This window comes from Aptenodytes patagonicus, chromosome 12 (assembly GCF_965638725.1).
Source record: "Aptenodytes patagonicus chromosome 12, bAptPat1.pri.cur, whole genome shotgun sequence".
Lineage (NCBI taxonomy): Eukaryota > Metazoa > Chordata > Aves > Sphenisciformes > Spheniscidae > Aptenodytes > Aptenodytes patagonicus.
The window spans coordinates 12,322,148-12,342,885 of record NC_134960.1 but is presented as its reverse complement, the minus strand read 5'-3'; the positions used below and the strand labels follow the sequence as shown (position 1 = coordinate 12,342,885).

The window sequence follows — 20,738 nt, the reverse complement described above, 5'->3', positions numbered from 1 at the left end:
AACTCACATTTCTTCTCTTTGGGCAGTCTGAGAAATGTAGGATGGATGGCGTGCCCTGGAAATTAGCCCTTTTAATGCCATTGAATGTAATACTTAGAAGCATGTGAACTCTTAAATTTGGCTTTTCAGCAGACAATTTGCTTGGGGTCCTGCCTACTACTGGCAGACTGTAGTCTGCTTTCTAAGGCCCACGTGCAGAATATTCAGAATATTTCAGAAATAAGTCAGGAATCAAACTTGTATCGGAGGCTCTGTTGCCCAAGCCAGGCCTAGCCTGAGGCCAGATTCCAAATACAGAGAATATTTCGAGTATTTATCCAGGATCTTGAGTTTAGTAGTGATTTTTGTACCCACAAATTTGCTTGCTTTTTATCCAAGTTTCCGCTAGTGACACTTGTCTCGTGCATCAGCTGCTTGCATAGTTCTCTGTGCAATGTGACCTTTCCACTACGGAGAAAGCTACTTCTTTTAGAAATTCAAGTATTTCTTAGTCATCAAGCATTGTTAGTGCCATGTACGAATAGATTATGAATAAAAGCCTTCCATTTATGGGCTCAGTAATGCCTGTTATCAGCAAACTGAGCTTATCTCCAGGCAGGTAGAACAAACAAACTGTCCTTGTTCTGAGTGACGCCAAAAACCTCCATGTTTTTGTTTACAGAAACTCATTTTGTGCAAAACTTTAAAAGAAGGGAAAATAGCTGTTAAGAAATCCAGCTGCTGCATATGCATTAACACATGCGTAAGTCCTGTGCTTACCTGGCTTACACTACCACCTAGATTTACCTATGTAACTGCTGAGCAGTGCCGTGCCCCACGGGGGGGGGGGGAGGTCTGTCCTCCCACCCTGCCCTGGGCTTTGCAGGGGGACCTGGAGCATGGCAAGGGATCTGTGTCACCTCTGAAATTCATCTTTTATACCCTTTTTATTGTCTGTAGCTGTTTACCTGGCCAGGCAGCAAATACACATCCAGTTCAGGTTGTGTCTTCTGTAACAAAGTTAGGAGGAGACTTACAATGCCTGCAGAGCCTCCTGAAATAACACCTAAATGCCTACGTGCAATTTTATCTTCTGGGTCCACCAGAAACCCTGGTAGAAACTGCTAGGGAGTGCCAGCATGCCTCCTTGGAGTTCAGGCTTTGTTTCTTCAAATGGGAGGAAAAGGGAAAATTTGCTGCTCGGGCTGTGCATGAAAGCACTCTGTATTTCCCCAAAGAAAGCAACCATTAGGAAGATGACATGTAGAAATCAAGTCAAGATTTTTTTTTTTCCCCTATGTAAATAATGTGATAATGTAGTTCTGGCATTTTTGTATATGAAAATTTGTATTTGTGATGGGACAGATAAGGATGGGACATTCTTCCTTTGATTTCTTAGCTCACCACAGAATCTGGATTCCTAAGGAAAACAAACATCAACTAAGATAAATTCCTTTAACTCTATTGAAAAAATGGAAAACTTTTAATTTTTTCCTCTCCGGAAGGAATAGGTCTTCTGCAAAATGATGCAATACTACAAGACTATGGCATTTCCTCTCATTTCTTTTCTGTGTGCACAACTGAGGCTTAAAAAAACCAAGTCAAACCCATACATCTCCATTTTAACTGTCCCTGTGTGGTAAGCGTGTTGTGTACATATTCAAACCCTGTATTACAAAATTAAACCTTGTGGGAAGTGGAGGAGTGGGAAGAGGGGGCTGGGGAGTGAGCAGGGACTGACGGAGGTTTGCAGATACAAATTCTGGCCTAGCTGATGCTGCAAAAATAAAATTGCTCTTTTATTCCAGAAACCTATAGGAAAGAGAGGAAAAAAAATGCATCTCTTCTTAACACTGCATTCAGCCAGATATCTCACTTGTCTAACCTGTGTGAGGAAAACTAACCAATATAATTTTTCTAATGGATGCCTTTTGCTCTCTTCTGCGGTTAAAAATAGCATGTAAGAAGTATTAAATAAATAAATAAGCTTGTGGGGTGGGCTTAGCACTTCTCATCTATCTTGGGTGCCTCTGTGGGATGTATTTAAAAATAGAAATAATGTTATTGCCAGTTTATACATTATTTTTTTCTGATGTCTTAAAGTAGCACATCCTCAATATTTTATTAATAAGTCCATTTAAATTTAACAAAGAACACTTTTACATACTTCTCAGCTATCAAAAAGGAAATGTTGGAGTGTGTAGTATTTTATTAGGGTCTGCACCAGATGTTAGTGTTGAGCTGAACTTGTCCTGAAAGTAGTTAATATTAATTGGAATCTGTCTGGGGTTAAGTGGAGTTTTTAAATTTCAGGATGGACACTTAATCCGCTGTAGCATAGTGACCAGTATATTGGATTTAACTCCTTTAATACTATCTGAACGATAAAAGGGCCTCTCTGTAAGCCCAGTGGCTTTGTGCTCGGGAGCAGTGAACTTCTCTGTGCCTTAAAATACAGCTCCTGTAGCTCGCAGCGTGCTTTTTCCATGAGCAGTCTTGCAGTGCTGGCTCTTTGTGTGCAAGCAGAACTGTCACATTTACTGCGTGTAACACTTGAGATCATGAAAAGTGGGGATGTGAGTATTTAACTTAAATGCTGGGGGAAAGCAGGTGAAATTACTGAAACGTTCTTGCCGTGAATAGAGCACTTTCTTCCCCTTCGGGTGAAATATTCAACAGAAAAGCATTAAAAAAAAAAAAAAAAAACAAAAAAAAAAACACCAAAAAAACCCAAAGCCAACAGCAGTGGTGTAGAGGAAAGCATGCTTCACCTCCGCTGTTTACCCCACCCCAGTCCAAACACAAATTCCTAATTCCAGCAAAACTCTTTTTTCCCTATCGAGCTGTAGCTATGCATCATACTGTAATATTTGCTGCCTTTGGGCCTGATGGTTCCCAGCACTGAAGAGCAGCTTTTAATGGCTGTGCCTGCAGTCCTGCATCCCTCTGTGCACTGCCTCCCCTTTGCGTGCACCGGGGTTTTGGAGACTGTTGCTGTCTGAAAGGACGCGTTGCGTCGCTTCATGTACCTGCTGTCCTTTAGTGCTCAGCGGCGTCTCAGTACAGCGCTGTGGTTCAACAGACCATCAGGATGCACGTGCTCCTTACTGAGCAGGTTGGGGTTTGGTTTTTTTTAGTACTTAGCCAATACTATGTGAGCACTTACTAGTTGTACTCAATAAAGTAAGTTACCCGCTGCTATACTGAAAACTCCATTTTTGTTTGTAAATGAAGGATTTCATGCTGTTGCTCAAGACCTTGGGAGTGCAAGGGGAAGGGGAGAGAGGGCAATAGCTAAAGCGGATCAAACGGTATGATTTGGTGTAAACGGGAGAGCAGCCCATAGCACGGGTGCGTTTGGCAGGATGTCAGTGTTGCTTTTAGCGTTGATTGCATTCATTGTGCAAGAAGTCCTGAGGAGGTGTTGGACGGGCACACGGGTTATTGATGGTGGGCATCAGTGTGCTCTATTACTGCCTAGCGCTGGTAGACTGTTCATATGTTACCTTTATTAGGATAGTGTTTTATTAACGTTCTTCAGTGGATGGTATTACCTTGTTTCCATCCTTACTGAGATTATTCTGATGTTTGGGGAAATTTCAGGCTGACAGGGTTTGCCTTGCTCTAACTTCTTTTCTGCAAGTGTTATGAAAAGTTGACATAGCAAGATCACGCTGGTGCAAGAAACACAGGATTTGCCTAAAGCAGTTGTCCCCAGTGTTTGAGACTGGATGGACAACCGTCTGTACTGGTGGTAGAGGCAAACCATAAGCAAAATACCATTTTCTTCTTCCTTGCAGGGCTGAGGAACACAATAATGATGGGAAATTTGAGCAGTATATGCCATCAATGTAAGTTAGTCGTCCCAACCAGCCTCATCCTTGCTTATAAGGAGAGAGGAGGGTGTACAGACCCTCCTTTGCACAACAAAACCACCCGAGGTTGCATATGACTTGGAGTGGGGGAAGGGAAGCGTGATCACGGTAGCTTATTTTTGTAGAAACAGTAACTAAGGATGAAAATAGCATTCAGTGCTTTTATTGAAAAGGAACCAGACAGTTCTCTGTCCTGGAGGGGGAAAGTTAGCAGCCAAGTGCCAGCAGTCGTTTTAAGGCTGTATCAGCTGTTAGTGGCTGTGCCACTTCGTGTTAATTTAATAAAAGGTCTTCTATATCACAGGCATATAAACTGGTTTGTATTAAAGCCAGATCCTATATCAGAAGAGGGTTTCTTTATACCATCCAGGAGTGAAATCAAACTTATTTTTTCTAAGTCAAGTTGAAGCATGGTCTCTAATTCAAATAATTAGGTATGAATTTTTTTCTGTTGCAAACTTTGTGCATCACCTTTTAGAAAATACATCTGCTGCGGTGTTTTTACCGATTAAATGGGAATATCTGCCAAACCCTGCTCCTTCTTGGATGTTAAGGCTCCTCACGTCACATGCCTGACCTTTATTAACATCCAAGAGGTGCTGCATGTGAATGCCAGTGGTGGAATGCTACTGTAAATGAGCTTTCTGCAACAGGCCTTGTGTATCCATCTCATACACTGATTTTTCCAGGCTCCCAAAACAGTAATCACTAAAAGTGAGCTGCCAGACGTAGATGGGAAAGGAAGCAGTGGAAGGTAGTCGACAGGCTCTCAGGACTTAGTCTTTAAATTTGTACAATAATTCAGAAATATCTGCAACAAAATTATATAGCAGATGTTTAACACTGACCATTTCATATACATCTCCCTTAAAATAAGTAGCTTCAGAAGTGGAACTCTAATTTTTGCGGTGCTTTTTGTATGATGGCTATATTGGACTTAACTGTTGTATTGATGAATCTGTGGTTGAGAGAATCTGTACAGTAAATTTCACCGTGGCATGTTTAGCATTTTAAATTGAATCTGCTTCTGTAAACTGCTGCCTGTTAAGCCACAAGATCCTTGTGTTTTTTCTCCCCCCCTTGCCTGCCAGCTGCTGTATCCATTGCTTAGCCTTTGCTAGGGGGTTAAGGCTGTAGGACTTGCTTTCTCAGTAAGTAGCTCATTTGTCTGAAGAGACTTTTTAATTGTCATTGACAAGATATTTTTTCTGTAATGTATTACATTGTCTACACATATGTGAAACATTGAACAATGTGGTTTTGTATGTGGATACAGAACACTCGGTCAGGTTTTTCTGATGTCTCTTTAAAACGATACTGAATGGTATTTGGTGACTCTGGCTGTCTAATTTTAGATTTCAGCAGAGTTATGAAAGCTTTGGGAGGTCTGGCTATCAAAGCGTATCTGTCAATATGATCAGCAGTAGTACTAAGACGAGCATGCAGGCCGTAAAAGTTAAGGAAACTCCTGCAAAGTGGTGGGGGAGACCAACTCATCTTCAAAATCCATTTCATGGAGCAACTTTGTGCATGCTCCTTCTGCCCTCTCTGTCCTCAGAAAGTACCTCCTGCTGATGAGAAATCTCTGAAATGCTCTGGCTGTTTAACTTCTCCTCAGGCACAGTAATTGCTTTTTCATTAGAAGACGTCATCTAAATTAGGGATCTTCAACCAGTGGCCTCCAGGCTGTGTGCTCCCTGCTCGGACACCGAATTCAGCCTGCTTCAGCCCGCTTCCCGGTGGCTGCTTGGAGGCAGCCGGCAGGGTGGCAGCTTCTCTTCCTCTGCCGTCTCTTACCTCTGTGCTTCTTGGCATTTTCTCTGTCCGTCGTTGAGCTGGCACGCCTGGAAAGGTGACTTACTGCTCTTGGGAAATGCCTTTTTCCAGGGAAGCACACGTGCACACAGTGCTGGGGAAGGGCAGATGCCCTGCTGCATGAGCAAAGTCCTTACAAATGTTACACTCAAATCAAGAAAGGTCCCTTTGCTCTGTAGTTGTCGCAGTTGAAGACTGGCCAGATACTTAGAAGGTCTAGCGAGTTGTCTGGTAAAAGGAAGAGAATTGTTTCATTTTTGCTTTTGATCCCTGTGAAATTTAAAAAGACAAAAGTCAATTATTACACCAATTACTTCAACTTTTACTGTCCTTTGGGAAAGGAATTGAGGATTCAAAATGTAGATGCAAACTGCAAAATGTTTAAATCTTTTCTAAAGCCTGGTTTCACATTCTCTTTTACCACTTTCTGTGTCGTTTGGTTTAACAGCGCTGTCAAGTCTGTAAAGCCTCATCACATGACTGTTGCACAATTGGCAGCTTTAGCTGCATTTTTCTTTTTAAGCTGGAACTTCAAGGAGGAGATATTAAATTTATAAATATGAGTGAGAAAACAGCTCTTCCCGGCTGAAAATACAGCACGTTATTTCAGTTCCTGGATGCTTAAAGCAATCCATTTGTTTACCTTCACACTGAAAAAGGGGAGGTTTGCAGCATTAATTTATAAACTATAGTGCAGTAGAAACACCTTCTTTCATAGTAATCACTTCAGAGCTGGGAGTTGAAAGCTTTGGAGAAAGCTTTGGAGAAACCTTTGGTTTGATTTTTATGTTTAAGTGGAGTTGTGAATGCTTACACTCTTGAGTACTTTCCCCATTTCCCTTTTGAAAGCCTTCTAGGGGAGAGGGGCAAGGAGTTAATGAGAATAACCCCATCCTGCATTGACCTGGAGTCTCACGGCCAGTTGTTTTTACTCTTCAGTGGTGTTTTCTCCTGTCTTTGCTCCGGTTTTTACTCTGAAAGGACCCATGCAAAGCAGAGTGTTACTGTGAAGGTACTTAGGAAGCACAAAATAAACTAAGGAAGAGAAATCCTTGTTTTTAAGTGAAGTGGTGTAAAAGATTTGCTAAATAGCAAAGCTAGCTGTTGCTGGTCTCTTTCATTTGATGTAATTCCTTGGATTGTTTTTGCTTGAGTCAGAGGAGAGATGCAAGGGAGCAGGGAGGCAATGCTATACAGCAGAATGGGGCTGCTGCTTTGCCAAGTCCCCTTCTTTAGAGCTGTTGACACTTTGGAGGGGAGAGTGTGCATCCTAGCAGGGGAAGTATGGAGACTTTGGTGGGGTGTGTGGGTGTGTTCAGCGTTTCTTTTCAGAGGGGCAGCATGAAAGAAAGCATAATGTGTATTCTCAATTTGAGAGAGCAGTGGTGAAGTAGAGTTGGCTTCCCAATACTGACCAGGGCTGTGGACCCTGAACACTTTAGGCTGCAGAGCAAGACTGAGCAGGTTGCCTTTACACAACCTCCTTGTTCCCCCTGCACATCTCTGGGGCTGCAGGATCCTGAGCGGGGTCAGTGTACATCTTTGGCTTTAAAATATCCCTTGCCACAACGTTGGGTTGCTTTTGACATTCATCAGTTCCCCCGTCCAGTTTATAAGACAGCTGCAAGCACCTATAGCAGGGCGATTTGATGGGTATTGCAACAGCAGGAACAAGCAGGAGCTGGGAGTCAGGCAACTGCTAGGATGGTTTTGCTGCTCAGAAAAACATCCATGCATCCACAGCCTCAGAAGTGGTGGGAAGGGACCATTTATGAAGGGCCTTTACTTTTGCAACCAGTGGCTTGCATGCATTTTTAGAAAGAGAAGGATGTAAAACAGCAGTGATTTTAAAATGCACTGCACTTCAGAGGAACCCTCGTCTACCACGTAATAAAGTGATTCTTAACAGCACCATCAAATGGGTTATTCATTTCCATCCCCTCTGCTGGAGAGTTGTGGGCTGGGTGTGACTCCAGGTTTCTGAAGAGCACTGGTGTGTAGCCCCTGTGTCATGGGAGGACTGTGCTCCACTGGGATGTGGTTAGAAGTGAGAGGTAGAGATGCTTGGAGTATCATCCATCGCTAGGCTGTCACCATGCAGCTTGTGGCTGAATTAAAACCATGTGTTTATATGGTATTTTGTTTCATTAAAGAAATGCTTCTTGTAAAAGTGAGCCATTCAAGAGATCCCCTGACTGAAAATTAGAGAAACACTAAGAAATTATTTTGTAATTGGCAAATTCCATGTGAGAAGGCTGCATGTGCAGTGCCTACCAGGCGGTGCTCCACAGGGTTGGTGTTTCCCTTGTTCTCAAGGAAGCAAATAACAGCCAGGCTAACATTTGACCAATATTCATGTTCTTTCTGCGTTGCAACCACTGTGCATAGCATGTGGTGGAAAGCTGACCACAGAGATTTGTGAGTAGAGAATGAGGGGAAATGACAATAGCTAATCAATGAGGCAATTAAAGATAATCGTTGTAATTGGGTTAGCGTATCACTACTGGAGGTGCTTTTATTCTAATGGTGCACCCCTTTCTGTTATTTTAATTTTGTTTTCCGTCCTCTCCAAAATTCCAGATCATTATGTGGGATCTCTTACTCTTTCCTACCGTTCGCTTAAAGCTAACATGCTTGGGCCAGTACCCAGACACCGAGGAGTAAGTACATGTATTCACAATGTAAAATGCGCCTTGTGCTGCTTTAAAGCAAAGGGCTACTGTGGAAGACGGTGAGAAGACCCATCCCTCCTTGGGAATTGCTTTATCTTCCTTACCATAGCCTTCATTAGTGCTTGCGGCACTGGGATGTGTGTGATTCTGCAGCTGCTGTCTCGTGTGTTTTCCGTAGGAATGGTACAAGCTCTCTCTGCCATCCTGGGTGCAGCGTGTTGGTGCTAGTGAAGGACACGTTACGCCGTTGTGCTTCACCAAACTACTCCTAACCTCGAAACGGAGTCTATTTTCTCAAAAGCCTCTTTAGAGCTACAATTAAGATGATGCTTTCTGTCATTTCTGCTGTGATTAATATTTTAAAAATAGATACACAACATCCTTTCTGTGGAACACTGGATTTCTTCAAATGGAGCATTGAATCAAATCATCAGGATGTAAAGCAGTTGTGACTGGCTGAAATATTTATATATCTAAGTGCAGGTTAGAAACTATCAACCCTTCAAATAAAAACCCACTTAGGCTATATCCTACAGTTGTTTTCCTTAAATATTTTTAACTTCTGTTCTTGTTATTTTGAAAGGTATTTTGAGGAGCTTCGTCGACATAATTGCTTGGACTCTTCTCAAGTCTCTTCCCCTGGTAGCATATGCCCGTCTGTTTCCTGTCTTTGGTTTCAATTTGCCTTTTCTGCTGCGGTGAGGACGACTGTACAACACTTTTCAGAACTTTTTTTTTTTTTTTTAAAACCATTAATGTGACCAGGAAGGTGCAGCTAACTCCTTTAAGGAAAAAGAAAAAAAAAAAAAAGACTGACTCTACATGATGGCCATTAAATGGTCAAAATAAATCCGGACTCATGACAAAAGAACGTCTCAAATTCTTCTTATAAGAAGCTGCAGACCGCTTGTTGATCTCCGTGTTGCAGATCTTCCAGACAGGAGTATGTCCATCTTAAGTGAATAATATTCCTCTGGTATCTGATAGTGGTCAGGACATGATGTCTTTATTAGATACTCCACAGGAGTGGACATTTACTCCATCATTGGCCACTTACCCAGTTTCACTGCTGTATCTGCTTCATCTGCCTTGCTGTCCGCTAGTAAAATGAGAAAAAGAAATATGAAGTGTTTAATGTATTCCTCATTGAAAATTTCAGTATAAGCCAACGAGAGCCCCTTAGATGCTGCCTTCTGTGTGAAAAGGTGATCTTCAGAGATGGTATTGCTTGCTTCTGTAATTGACATAGAGCGTTTTGCCCCAAAATTGGTGTTCCTGAAGGAATTGGTGTCCTTCAAAGTGCCTCATTTCGGTAAACGAGGGGCTCAGCCAGACCTTGGTCATCTCACTTGTTTCTTGCCCATGGATGCACCATGCTCCTCCTCCACAATCTCCGGTTGACAGCGGCCATTTGTCATCCTTCTCTTTTGGCTTCAGGTATCTGAACAATAGGAAGATGATATCTTTTCTTCAAGACCGAGGCAAGATAGTTATGATCGAAAGTGTCTGAGTCGCAGGAGGTGGCTTCTCCCTAGCACAACTTTTTAGGGCCAGATAATGGCTGAGGAAGGTCCCATCTGGGGCGTATTACAGAAAGCCCAGGGAGTACCACCAGCCCGCAGGCGAGCCAAGAGGTGGTGTTTTAATACTTTAAATCTTCCACAATCTCTTTCAATAAATACCTTGGGGTGGTAACTTCAAGTCATTACAGGGCTTCAGAGAGTGTGTTACAGAACAGATTTACCTCTGGAAATGGAGGAGAAAACTCCTGAATGTCTTCAGCACTTAGCAGGCTGGTAAGGGCGTATTGGAGCACAACAAAAGCATGTGATAGATACTGGCTTCATCTGGTGAAATCCAGATTTGCCAATAAGGGGAAAAATACTAATTTCTAAGAAATTTTATTTTTTTTCCTTAGTGCTAGCGTGCCTTGTGATACTATAGCTTGAAAGGGTTAAAACAATAAGGGACTTCTAAATCATAACTTGAAAGAGGCTGAGTTTGTTGAGACCTAGAGCCGGTAGTTGCTTTTTGCTGACATTTATTACTGAGAAGTGGAACAGGCTTTGCTCTTTTGCTGATAACACTTCTGAACCTAATACAGAGCCTAGCACAGAGCAAGCACAAGCAATGTTTGTTTTGTTAGCCTTATTGCAAAGAAAACTTGCAACAAAATAAAGTGTGTGTTTCCATGCATGCTTTGACTATTAGTTATTATACAGAAATAACGAAATCTCAGAGCTGCCTTTATTTGTTCCGTAGCAATCAAGCAAGTTTTTTGTAGAAGTCATAGCTGCAGCAAGGCCTTGAATTTTTAACCTGTCTGGGCTCTCAAGGTCTGTGCAGATCCTCAAAGCCTCTTCTAGGCGCATGTTTAGGGCGTGATGCAGCTCTGACTACATGCAATCTTCTACATTTGTGCTTAATCAATACATTTTTTCATTTTTATTATAAATAAGGTAACTCTGAAGGAACAGCATCTTGGAGGTGAAGAGCACGTTACATGGGATAAAGCAATGCTACAGCCTTCTGTTGCTTCAAATCTTTCCTGTAACCCTCTTTAATCCCCTCCGCCCCCACCTTTTTAAACAGCCTTGTGTTGTAGTTTTATTTTAGGATGTAGGTACTAATGTGGGATTGTGTCAGTTTGCTTGACCTCCCTGGAGCCTTTAACATTTTTGCTGGTTATCCTTGGAGACTGAGCATGCAAATGTATGGCTTCCATGCTCATTTACAGGTCTTTGAATGTCAACGCAGGGATACAGGCAAGTTTGGGAGCAGCAAGAGAAAAATGGTACAGGGCAAATTTTTGTCTAGGTCATTCTGTGCTTTCTTTCTATCCATCCCCTGTTGCATATTGGTAGGTCGACGGGAGAGTTGTTGTTTAGTCTTAGAAAGTAGTTTTCCACCTCCTTTTCTCATTGCAAACTGATGTGGGACTTCTCCGCACTCCATAAAAGCCAACATTTGCTTTTGTGTTTGGTCTAAGGGGTTGTCTCCGCTGCTGTGTTAGCTGAAGTTACAAGTGCTGTCTCGAGCCGAATTTCCACGCATATCCACTTCTAGTTCAGATTAAACTAAGTCTCAAATATCATTTTGCTGCCCAGAGGAGGGCATTGTGGCAGGCAGGGGATTGTTCAAAGGTTAAGCGCACTGACACTGGTCATGCAGTGGAGACGGAGCAGTTCGAGCTGCTGCAGTCACTAGTTGCTAATTGAACCTCCCTGCACAGGGCAGGACTTCTTACCGTGGTCAGACTGTGCCTTCTCCACCTGAGAAACAAAAAGACATGCTTTTTCTTGGGGTGGCTACAAGAGTCGGTCCAAGGTAGGACAAGCAGTTAAGGACAAGTGGATTGTATCTGATGAGATTAGTCCAAAGCAAAGGTAAAGTTGTCTTTGCCTTTTGTCATATTTGGAAAGGAGCGTAGCAAGCTCTGGTGTATTTGTGGGATGATGTAGTGGTCCATGGTGTTGATCACTAATCTTAGCTAGAGGAAAATCCTCTTAAAGTAAAATGCAAATAGCATAGCAGTTACCTCATCTTCCAGAATTAACTGGAAATAGCAAAGTACTTTGTCATATTAGGAAAGTGAGACTGAATAATGTTTTGTATATGGTTATTATGCAAAAAGTCCTACGGTAATGGACAAAGACTTTTTTCTCTGCACACTGAAAACAGTACTCACAAAGTATGTTGCTGTTCATAGAGTGATGGAATCCTTTCATAAACATAGGGGAGCTAGTTTAGGTTTAACGCAACTTCTGCAGTCCAAATGGCATCTTCTCTTCTCCTGTTTTGTGAAAGAATAAAGCGTTTGTACCTCAAGAACCAATATGCTACGTTTTCTGGTGGCCTTTCAGCAACATCCTAGTCAAAAACCATGAATTCTGCATCAGAAGGAGACTTTTACAAGTCTGTTTTAGGAGAGCAGAGGAAAAGCTTTGTAAAAGACCTCCAAAGAAAGCAAAAAGTGCTTAAGTCTTTGTGGTTGCAGGAAAAAGGAAAATCTCTCTCAGTTGTATAAAGTGCTGTTGTTAACCTCCCATGTGGCTTTCCATTTTAACCATGTTAGTCATAGGATTTTGGATGCTGAGCGCTAGGTATTCTCTCCTGGTTTACAGGAACAACAGACTAGTTAAAATAAAAATTCAGTGGTGGTAAAGGAAGTGACAACTTCTGTAAATCAGAGTTCTGCTTCTGTGCATCCTCACGCTGAACAGATAACCTGGTCATTTAATAAGTTGCCCAGTTAGCTGGCCATGGAGGGATATGATGCAGGCTCAGATGATTGCGATACCATGCTTTCTTTTGTTCCTCCAAATCTCCTTTAAGAAGGTGGATAATGGAGAACAGCAAATGTAAACAAAGAGGGTATACAGAGAAGCTCTTTTACCAAATAGATTTTTTTTTTTTTAATTTTATCTGAGAAGTCTGTCTAGACAGGCATCTATTTTAATGACATGCAAAGCAGAATAGTACATGAATACTTCATTAGTAAAAAGACTTGTCATCTTTGAACCCTGATGTAATGTTTCTTGGAAGTTGTTACCTTCTTGCAATATTAGATCCAAGTTTTACAGAGTGATACAGAAGTGGCAGTACATATAGTATTGCTAACATGACAACTAGCGAGCGTTAATACATAATTGACTTTCTCTGTCACACCTCATTTGGATAAAGAAATACTCACAGATTAATCTGTCTGTTCTAGAATTTGTATCGTGGCGAAAGCCTGCAAGGAAAGGGAAGGGGAGACTTGTCGTAAAGGATGCCATGACTGTGACTGACTAACCAGCCTCTGAACCCATGGCTGTGGTTAAAATTTACCATCTTCTTGCATTGTTTAGTTCATAGTTATTATTCATAGTCCTAGTCTAGTAACTGGCAGTCCTTAGCCACATTGTGGATTACAGGTGCGTACCAGCCCAGTGAGTGTCTTAGTTGTCTGCCATAACCAGAGGAGATGAAAAGCCAATGAACTGCATAGACTGTAGGTATCTGTGCTCTAGTAAAGCTGTATTAAGGAAGAATTAGCTCTGTTCTGTAAGTTACACCGCCGTCAAGTTTTGAGCTTTCTGGCGTAGGTCCCCTCTTCTCTGGCTTCCCCTCTTTCTCTGGCAGACGAGCACGGTGGGGCTGCAGATCCCAGTTCGTCTGACAGGATTGCCACTGCTGTTGTTGGCATCAGTGAGGATTTTTAAGAGGAATTTTGAGGGAGTTGGTTCGTGGCCCTGAGCCCCCCTTTCCCACAAGCATTCTCCTTCCCAAATCGTTCTCCGTTCCCACCCATCCCTCCTCCCATGGCAGCTAATCCCTCTCCTCTCCCTGCCCTGCTCTCCACCCTCCAAGCACAGCAGGGACAGTAAGGGATGCACACCCACTAACCGGCTAAAATTTGAAGAAAAGTGGCTTGCTTATCTAGTGCAGAAATTTCTGTCTTTCAGAAGACTGTGTTAATCTTAATTATCTTTCACCTTCAGCCTAGTTAATTAGTGCTAATGAATTAACTGATGCTGGTGCTCTGTTATGATAAAGGGAGAGGATCAGCGTGCCCAGCGATGCACCTTGCATATCTACACCAGCCTTTTCCCAAAAGAAATGCCGTCTGCTCCTTCCCTGCTCCCCCTTCCCAAAATCCAACCCAAAACAAAAGGTTTCTGACAAACATAGGTAGCAATGGCATGTAGGCAGATTGGCTTTCAATTATAACACATGGACGAGACATACCTCAGACTGGGTGATGATGGCATATCCCTCTTAGCCAGCAGATAAGTGCAGAAGGAGCTGCGCAAACCCCTTCTTTTGCTTCACTGTTCAGATGCATCTCAGTCTTCGGCAGGTGAGCGTTCAGGCAATGCCATCTTAGAGTGCAAGCTTCACTCTCTGCAGTGCTGCTGTCCTCTGGTTTCAGTAGGTACCGGGCGCCGCTCATTAGGTGATAGCGGTTTGGGTTTTCCTCCCCTGTGCCAGCGTGCAGGCATGAGTTGCAAAACTGGTTTCAAGAATGGTTTACTCATGAGATCGCCAGCTTGGTTCACAAACCTGCCCCGCACTAGGGTAAGGTGTGCTTAGTTTGAAGCGGGGTGACTTAGATACACATGGGGGATCTTTTGCTAGATACTTCGACTGAGATCTGCTCTTCAAAGTATTATTACAGCAAAAGCAGCTAGTTAGGATCCTTCAGGTTGGAAGGGACCTCAAGAGGCTGTCTAGTCCAACCCTCTGCTACAAGTAAGTGTGTCTCAGGTTATTGCCTTGCAGAGCCTTTTCAGACAGCTGAATGTACATTATTTTATCAACGATCTTGCAGCCCGGATGAGCTGGGTTTTCTGGAGAACATCCAAGTGTGGAGATGAGCATGAGCAGTGCAATAGCTGATTCAGTGAACCAGCTACAAGCTAGTTCTCCTGCCAAAGAACGGGGTGGGAGGATTACAAAGGCAGTAGCAGAGTGTCTTAATTTTCTCCTCCTTTCCCTTGTTGTAACGCACTAAGCACAGTTCCAGTCTGTCTTGTGCCAGTTGCTGCAAGCAGGAGTGAGCTAGTCCCCACTCTCCAAGCAGCTCCCAAAGCACTGGGATCTCCTGCTGGCTCTGGGAGTCGTACTCCTTTGTGGAATTGAGCCAGACCGATAATATTCCTGTAATGAAAGAGCTGTTTTTCAGTGAATTTGAAATGAGAATTACTAAATGCTTAACACTTATTATCTACAAAACCCATTCTTTAAGGAGCTGGAGTAAGTTCTTTATTATACAGGGCGGCTGAAGATGAGAGCAGAGCTGTGTTGTGTATGCAGTTCTGCTGTGGCTTAGGAGACAAGCTTGTACCTTTAGAAAGGCTTTGTACAGTAGCTTTATGGTAGTTTAAATTTGCATAGCCCATGGAAGTTTAGTGTTGAAGAAGCATGGGAGGGGGCTTATATATGTGGTTTATTATCAAGTGTTTCATCCACACCATTGATGATTACAGCCAGTTTATTGTTCTTCATATGTGGTGCAAGGCACAGGCTTGCACACGTACTCCTATGCGTTGCCCTCCAGAAAATGGAAGAGCTACAGTTGTTAACTGCAGCATTAAGCCATTTCAGTCATTATTAAGTTATATGGGGTTTAATGTGAAAGCTTTTTTTTCTTTTAACTCCTCCCAGTTTGTGATGGTTGTAGGTGAGCTGGAACAAAGCACTGCATGTTTTCACTTGTTTGTCTCAATCCTGTTCATGTACTGAGCAAAGTCACCCTTCACCACTCTCGCATGCCGTTGACGTCAGTGCACATTTTTTTTCTTATAAGATCCTGTGTTTCCCAGCCGTGACCTGGAATCAGCAACTAATAAAGATGAAGAGTGTTGTGGTTTAACCCCAGCCGGCAACTAAGCCCCACACAGCTGCTCGCTCACTCCCCCCCAGTGGGATGGGGGAGAGAATCAGAAGAGTAAAAATGAGAAAACTCGTGGGTTGAGATAAAGATAGTTTAATAGGTAAAGCAAAAGCCGTGCACGCAAGCAACGCAAGCAAAGCAAAACAAGGAATTCATTCGCTGCTTCCCATCGGCAGGCAGGTGTTCAGCCATCCCCAGGAAAGCAGGGCTCCATCACGCGTAATGGTTACTTGGGAAGACAAAACGCCATCACTTCGAACGTCCTCCCCCTTCCTTCTTCTTCCCCCAGCTTTATATGCTGAGCATGACGTCATATGGTGTGGGATATCCCTTTGCTCAGTTGGGGTCAGCTGTCCCGGCTGTGTCCCCTCCCAGCTTCTTGTGCACCCCCAGCCTGCTCGCTGGTGGGGTGAGGAGCAGAAAAGGCCTTGACTGTGTGTAAGCACTGCTCAGCAACAATGAAAACATCCCTGTGTTATCAACGCTGTTTTAGCATAAATCCAAACCATAGCTCCATACTAGCTACTGTGAAGAAAATTAACTCTATCACCGCCAAAACCAGCACAAAGAGATAGTTCAGCTTTTCTGCCTCAGTCATTTCTCTCTAGGAATTGTTGTACTGTAGGACGCAGAAGACGATGCACTTGTTTTCTGATGCTTGTAATGAGTTTCAGGCATTAGTGACCTATATTGGATTCAAACCAATAGTCTACACGTGAAAGCTCTACTATTGCCAATTTATTCAGCTTTTCAGTAAGAAAAACAAATGAACCAGCTGTTCCTTGGGCAAATGTGTTATACACAGACACTTAAGTTCCTTAAATTAGCTAGTCTCACTGCAATGCTAGATTTTGTTTTGTGTCATCTTAATTTTTCTTCCTGCAGCAAGTCTGTCTGGCGGAAGGGAAGAAGAGATGGAAATCTGCTCAGTTTTTAAGTTCTGGGTGTTTCTGAGCAGTCCTCCTCAAAGCTGCTCAAAATCTTAAAGAAATAGAAGGCACATCATGAACAGAAAACAAGAAATTTGCCGCTTTTTCTGAAGAGAATTAAAGAAATGCCAAAATGCTGTTAAAATGCATTAAAACTGTTTATGATTTTGGATGAGTGTGGTCGTACACAGCTGATTTCAATAACTTCTGCAGAAGTTTATCTTTGTGTCATTTAGGTCTCTTAAATTGCTAGTCCTTTCATGTGCAGAAGAACAAGTCCAAACTCTGAATTGCTTAGGGGTGGAAGCAGTATCTCAACCTGTCCTTTTTTAGTGTTTTCCCGTACAAATCCAGAGAAATCTCTCCATCCTAATAATCTCAGTAAAAGAAAGTTTTATGGCCTGCAGGGCAATTAACTTCAAAATGTTCCAATTCTGTATGCTTGATGACCACGTCTGCTTATTTTTCTGCCCAAAACTCTCAAGCTGTCTCCTACCTGGATAATAACCAACAAGAAGCTCTGCCTCACAGCTCCTTCCAGAATTCCTCAGCCTCCAAGTTGATATTACTTTTAAAAGATTAAAATAATCCCATCCGCTGTGGTGCTAGCATTGTATCTTCTGTTCTGTCTGACTTGAATCATGCCTAAAAAGTTAACTCTATAACTGCGTTGCAGCATTGATACTGAACGACTTTAGAGCTTGCTTGACAGTGTAAGTCTTTAACTGGGAAATCCTCAGAGTAATGAATCGGTCAGTGAAAGCCTCAAAGCATGTGCCTTAGAACCTTAGATCACATGCCATGGCACCTTAATTCTGAATGATAGAAGAGGATTAAGGTTTAGGTGGGTGGGTTGGTTGGTTTATTGGTTCTGTCATTGGCTTTCCTCAAAAGCAACTTTTCATGTTGCTACCGGGATGTTTTGTGTCCAAGTTTAATAAAGTCATGTCAACATCTAGAGGAGTATTTAAATACACAAAGAATACTCAAGTATATGAAGTATTGATACGCTTAATTTGTCCCCTCCTCAATATTGTTGTGAGATCTTTTTATAACATCTTGGTCTTTCATGTCCAGTACAGAATCCTCCACCTGGACCTGCACGCCTGCCACCCATCCTCTCTGCTGCTTTCTTCCTGAAATCTGCCCCTTTTATGTGGTTTCTTTGTATGATCCAGCAGTGAAAATTCAAAGTACTGACTCACCCTCTAGGCTTTGGCATCTGAACCTGGCCTGGTTGCCTGATGCAGCATCCAGCTGCAGCATCTGGGGAAGGGAGGGGAGGCAGGGAAGGGGAAACCTGTGTAAATGAAGCTGCGGGACAGCTGTCCTCGTGCGGCTCCGAGCACCCTGCCCGCTGGTGGAGTGCAGTGCTGGCAGGGGAGGGAGCAGGGCTGCCTGCCTGAACTGTGAAACCTCTGTTTGCGTTGCTTTTTTCTTCTCCGGTTTACGGGAGGCTGCATCCTTCCTCTGCCATAACTGGCTGGTGAGGACCTTTGTTGCCTAGGTAACGGGGAAACCTAAAAAAAAAAAAAAAATTATTTTTCTTTTTTCTCTGTGTTTTCTCATAAAAGCTTGACATTCTTTTAGTGCTCCTTCCTGCTGAATAAATTTTGTGGCCCAAGCTGATGTATCTTGCAGGAAGGATCAGAAACATGGTTTTCAATTATAACAGCAAAATTACAAAGGGTTTTGTAGTTCAGATGTTTAATTTCCTGCATGTTTTGTGCTGTATAAGGGACGCTGCAGCAAGTGCCTCGGTGAAGAGCTGCCATCTGGCTGGTGAGATAGGCCTTGCCGTGGTGGCTGCGGGTAATTCAACCACTTTCTCTCTTCCTCTCCGATAACTTGTGTTTTTCTGCATCGCTTAAAATAGCTCCAGACTCACTGCACCTTTGCTTAACACCTTCAGCCATCGTTTCGCTTTTGAACTGCAACCAACATGACACCCCTTCGTGCTCTGCCTTTTGAGTTTGTTGCCGTTTACGACGTCTTAAAGGCTGTAGCAGAGCCTGACCCTCTCCAAAGATCACTTAACCAAAAGCCTCATAAAGCCCAGCGGGAATTAGCTGGCTGAAGAGGACCAGGCTGTGTGTGCACAGCTCCATGTCTCCGGAGGCGAGGACCAACACCTCCTCATCTCCTCCCTGGAGCTCCGGCTTGGCCGTCAGCAGGCGCGGTGTGCCGGTGAGGAGGTGGTGCCGTCGTAAAGTCTTTTCTGCTCACAATAGTCATCTTCTGTGCTTTAATCAATATATCCAGTCTTGAAAGTCCTTGAGTGGTGTGTAATAGGACTTGAGAGTCTTATGGATGTTTTTACCAGGACGAGTGGAAGAATGGGATTACCGGTGAGGTTTACCTGTTGTTATATTAACAATTTGTCATAAACAGTTTCTCAGCCTGGGGTGGGACTGTGCAGTTTTTATTGGCAAGAGGTTTCCTCTCCTGTGTCTTTTTTCTTTTCTTTTTTTTTTTTTTTTTAAAAAGACAGACCTCCAAGTTAGCTGCTGTTTCAGAGGATTTTTTTAATATTGCTTATCTGATTGTGATTAAGCAATCCGCTGTTTATACCATATGCTTTAACCCTGATGTTAGTTCAGCTGGACAAGGATATAAATGATGAAAAAATTCCTTAGCAAGCTTACCCTGTTGTATTTTAAATTAACTCTTTGATATGCTATTCTAAAATAGGAGCTTTTAAAGAAAGATACAAGTTTAGCTGCTCTGGTTAAATTTAAAGGCTGTTGAAGTTTGGGTTTTTCCTTTTTTTAGGAGCAAACTACATCTACTTGTTTCTATGAACTGCGATCCAGAATTTAGTACTGTGACATTTACTAAATAGATCAGGTGTACAGAATGAAATGAACATTGTAAAACAAAACTGAAGTATGGGAACTTCAGGCCTTGGTCTGTAAATCATAGACAAGGTACCATGAAAGGTATGGATCCAATACAGTTTTGGTAAAAGCTGGTTTGCTCTGAGATTCATAAATGATACAAGACTGTAATGAGGGGTATATTTTTCTGGATTTCCTTGTTTTGTTTTGTTTTCTCAATAAATCTCAGGGCATAGCAGCCTTGGTGCTACCTGTACAAACAGAAACGCCTCCAAACACAGCTGCACCTAAAACATTGATCTTTTAGCCAAAGATTTCCTCTGTATGTTTTCAACCATACAAATTATCCTTAAAAAAGGAGGGCTTCTGTCTAAAAGAAAGAAGATTTCCAGCACAAGATGCTGCTGTCACGGTGGGCTGAGTGAAACAGTATGTTCCCAAGTTACAATTTTATGTTGCAGTAATTCTGCTGATCAAACAGCAAAGTTTAAGACAACTCGCTGTCAGCATGAAAAAACGTCAAACTAAAAAAACCACCCTTAGTTTCTAACAAGGAGCAGTTAGGTGTTGTGTGCAGAACTGCCGAGTCAAAGAGTTTTTTAAATATTCTGTAGCTCAAGGACTTGGCTCCTCTTCAAACATTTCCCAACTACAAAAGGATGGGTAATCTTGCAAGTGAATGGGCCCCCTCTAGGGGCAAAAATGTGGAAATTTGTTATAGCAGGTAAATTCAAAACGGGAGAAGCGTTTGCTTGGAGTGTGAAAGTCTGGGGGTTTTTGACCACAGTGAGAAGGGATTTCTGCTGTGATTTAGGATGCAGCTTCCTCTGCATTTCGGTTTCCTGGCTTGCTGCAAGAGGTGACGTGTGCTGTATGCAGCAGGGCTCTGCTTTCAGCCTTCTCTTACTTTAACTCTTAAAACGTTATGGAAAATGTGCTGCCGTTTTTCCAGGGTAGTTCTGGAAATACCTTTATAAAGTGTGTCTCATACCGTGAAGAAGTCAGCTTGTATTTGTTAGTGCAGTGTTAAGGTCTTGAGCTGTTCTCTGTGTGTTGTACCATTTTGGTAAGGAGGAATGCCGTAGGCAAGGCAGCACGCTGCTGCCCAGCCGTCTTTAACACGAACACCCAGATTATCCCCAGGAACCTCTCAGGAGTCTGGGGAAATCCCTCCTGAAACTTCAGGGCTTTTGAATATGGGAGTTACAGACACTGTGCAAATGTAAAGTATGTGCTGGGTGTCGTTGCTGTGG

The 20,738-nt window shown here is 42.8% G+C and overlaps 1 protein-coding gene across 1 annotated transcript in view; it reads left to right on the top strand.

Annotated features, from left to right (window-relative positions):
• Window positions 1-20,738, top strand: part of UBTD2 (ubiquitin domain containing 2) — a 63,934-nt gene that overhangs the window by 35,743 nt on the left and 7,453 nt on the right. The window lies entirely within an intron of this gene.